Consider the following 3,616-nt stretch of genomic DNA (forward strand, 5'->3'; position numbering starts at 1 on the left):
ACCAAGAGGGATGAATACAATTGCAAATTGGGAGCTTTAAGAATAAAAAAAAATAGTTTATAATTATTTAGTGTTCTTGCACAACTTCAATGTATGTTATTTAGTAAAAATCAACAAATTTAATTTAAAATGTTTGACTCACTGAGTGTTTTAATGTGTGCAGAGTTTGTTTCAGTCTGCATCACAGAGCACGTCTGAAACCCTGCTCATGTTTTCATGACTCACTGTAATCCCAATCCCAACAGCTTGTAACCTGTCATCAGAACAAAGAGTCAGAACACGAGTCACTTTTAAAGTTTTATTTGTTACGCTGCAGTCTGACTACAGCATAAGTACAAGCATAAAATCTTTGACTACAACAGCACTTAGAGCAACAGTTTTTGATTTTTTCTTCTTTTCTGTAAAAGTATTGCAATAACAGACCTTAGGCCTAAAACCTATTACATCACAATTGCTTAAATAAAAAGAGGCAAAAATACACAAGAGTTTTACCTCCGTGTTCRGTACATGTATACATGGTTAATACACGCAGCCATATATAAATGTAGGTTTCAGCACAGAGGGGGGGAGGGGCAACGAGGAGGATTCATTTTGTAAATAAAGCAAACTGTTGGAAAAGTCATGATGGAAGCAGTCCTATGGTAACCGTCAAGACAAGAGGGATCCCAAAGTTTGGAGACGTGGTTGAAGCTGAGAAAAACGAAACAAAACCATCAAGTTCTGCTCTTCAAACTGGTGCAGAAAACCAACAAAACAAATAAAAACTGGAGATTAGAGCAGGTTTCCAGCCAGAGTTACAACAGATTTCTTTTCCTAAATGAAGCAACAGAACTGCTGTGAAAGGAAACCAGCGCAGCTACGTACAGCTACAGATCAGGATGAACATGCTTTGCAGTTTTTGTACAGTGGAGATATTTTCAGCTCATACCGGAAAGAAACGGCTGCAGGTTAAACACCAGGATTTTCTTAAATACATTGTGCCACATTTTAAGCATTCTGACTGCGAACAGAAGGAACAAAATGAGAAGGAAAAGTTCAATGATCATTTTAACAGTAATGTTTCCCTCTCAGCTGATTTTTATTAATGGTTGGCCTGAAATCTCTGTCCTCARCCTGAGCTGAAATACTTTAATAACCAGATTTTATTCTAGAAACTGATGATCTGAGACGTCCTCATCAGCTGTAACACAACAGTCATGTAGAAAGTATGTTTATAGTTTGATGTTTGGGTTAGTTTTACATTTTTTCCATCAGAAAAAACAAAAACAAAACAAAAACAAAAAAAAAGGCATTGTCTTACATTCTGAGGGTTGACAAGATTTTGCCGTTTGGAATCGACTCATCCCCTGCTTGACTTTTTTTTCCCCATTTTTTAAAAATTTGTTATAAACTTATAAAAATCAACAAGCTGTGTCCTCCCCTCACTTCTGCCACAACTGACCSGTGGCAGCAGAGGGGGATTCCTGGCGCGCTCCTTGCACCCGAGGTAAAAGTCTATGGCCGTCGCAGACAAAAAGCCTCTCTTGTTTAAGATAAAAATAAAAACAAAAAAAGGAGAGCTCGACAGGGCCTCAGCAGGAGGAGCAATGCTCTCAGCAGGTTTATACTTTGGCAGGTTTATGAAACATCAGCCGAAAAACTAAAAGAAGTGGTGTTTCATGGAGAAATGCCATCGACTTGTTTGTGCAGCAATCGTAAGTAAAATCAAAATCCTGCCTGCTTTTTTTTTTTTTACTTCAACTGCTTCCAAAGTCAGAAGTGAACCAGAGACGGAGCTGATGTGGCAGAAACAGACTGATGGAGGGATGCAGAGTCTCTGAAACCATCTGTGCAACCTCATAACATGGTTATTTATAGCAAAATATTATAAGTAGTAATTTGTGTTGCCATCAGTTTCTAAGCATATTTTGAAAACCGTGTTTTGCTTAAAAAAACAAACAAAAGAAAACAAAAGAAAAAAAAGCACATTTTTCTATTTAAATGTAGGCATTTACAAATTTGATGCTGCCCTCTTAAAATTCTTAAACTGTCTATACATTATATTACATTATTCACAACATCTTTTTGTGGTTTCTACCCATTGGGTAGGATATGTGCATAATATATTCAAGTTATATACAGCACCTTACAAACAAACATAAAGAAAGACAGACTACTGAAAAAAGCACCGTTAGAAGTGAGGCACAACGAAGGTGGGAGCTTTTTGAGTGCAAGTGGGTTCCTATGTCTGCTCCACACGCGGGTCGCACGGGGTACTGCTTGGAACGGCTGCAGGTGCTTCTGGATGGGGGTGGGGTGGAGGGGGGGACACGCTCGGGTCGGACCCGACAAGCTGAGGGTCAGAGAAATGAGGAGGAGCTGGCGTGCTGTTGCTCCTCCTCCGTCACTAAATCTTGGTTTGATGCAGATTTGAAATGAAATTTAAAAATAATAACATCAGGTTCAGTCCAACTTAAGCGTTATGACCAGAAACCTGCTTTTAATTCAGTAAAACTAAAAGACTGGGCCYTCAGGCAGCAGGTGGTGTCCTCGCCGAGGTAAAGCGTCTGCAGATTCCAAGCAGCAGTGGGACTCGGGTGTGATCTGCTCAAACATGAACGTTAGGCACCGTATTTACTCACATATTAGTAACATGCAAACCTCCTGGTAGAAAACATAAAATTCATCTCATTTATCCTCAGCTTACGAGCTCTGACTGCACAGAAAGAACGAGCTGAATAATAACAATAATAATAATAATAATAATAATAATAATAACAATAATAATAATAATAATAATAATAATAAAAGATAACTAAAAGAAAAGTTTGAAGCAGCTCGATGCGCTCAGACGCCCCCAGGTGTCGGGAGGATATTTGCAGCGGGCAGCTGACGCGCCTCCAACTTCTTCCAAAAAGAGTAAAATATGAGTCCCGACACCTGTGGCTGTGACTACAGAGGGTCAGATCCACTTCCTGGCTCTGGATGAGTGGAGGGAACAGGATGGACAGGAGGGGGCGTGGCCATGGGAAGCAGCAGCAGTAGAGATAGCAGCAGTGATGTTTTAACACACACACAAGCAGGAACACACTGGAGGGACACGTGCAGACGCTCAAACGTGAAGAGAATCGGGTTTCAGCTCAAACGGGTCAAATCATCTTAATGTCTGCAGAATGTAGAAAACTAATCACGCAGGTTCACTTTGATGTCTGTGTACGGCCCGGATCCTGATGAAACCAGCACCAGGAGGACGCCGGTGATGAATGAACGACTGTTTTAGTTGAAATTCATTTTTATAATCCAAAGATCGTACTGCTGTATGTAAATAAGGTGTATGAAGAGGGAGAAACTGTTCTGACTTGTCAACAAATCTCATGAAAAAAAGTTCAAAACCATAAAAAACCAGCTTGGGGTGATATTTATGAACCTTAGAACTCTGAAACTGATGTTATTCAGAAAATGTGTTGAGGATGACTCTACTAACACATCGAAATTAGCCGAACATCTTAAAGGCACAGTGTGTAGGATTTTGTCAAGTCTTTTAGCTGAAATTGAGATAATCACTGATGACAATAATAAAAAACATGTCTAATCATTGCAGACAAAGACCTTGTTTTATTATTTTTACCTTATAAAA

Source organism: Austrofundulus limnaeus, unplaced genomic scaffold (genome assembly GCF_001266775.1).
Source record: "Austrofundulus limnaeus strain Quisiro unplaced genomic scaffold, Austrofundulus_limnaeus-1.0 Scaffold2872, whole genome shotgun sequence".
NCBI classification, from domain to species: Eukaryota; Metazoa; Chordata; class Actinopteri; order Cyprinodontiformes; family Rivulidae; genus Austrofundulus; species Austrofundulus limnaeus.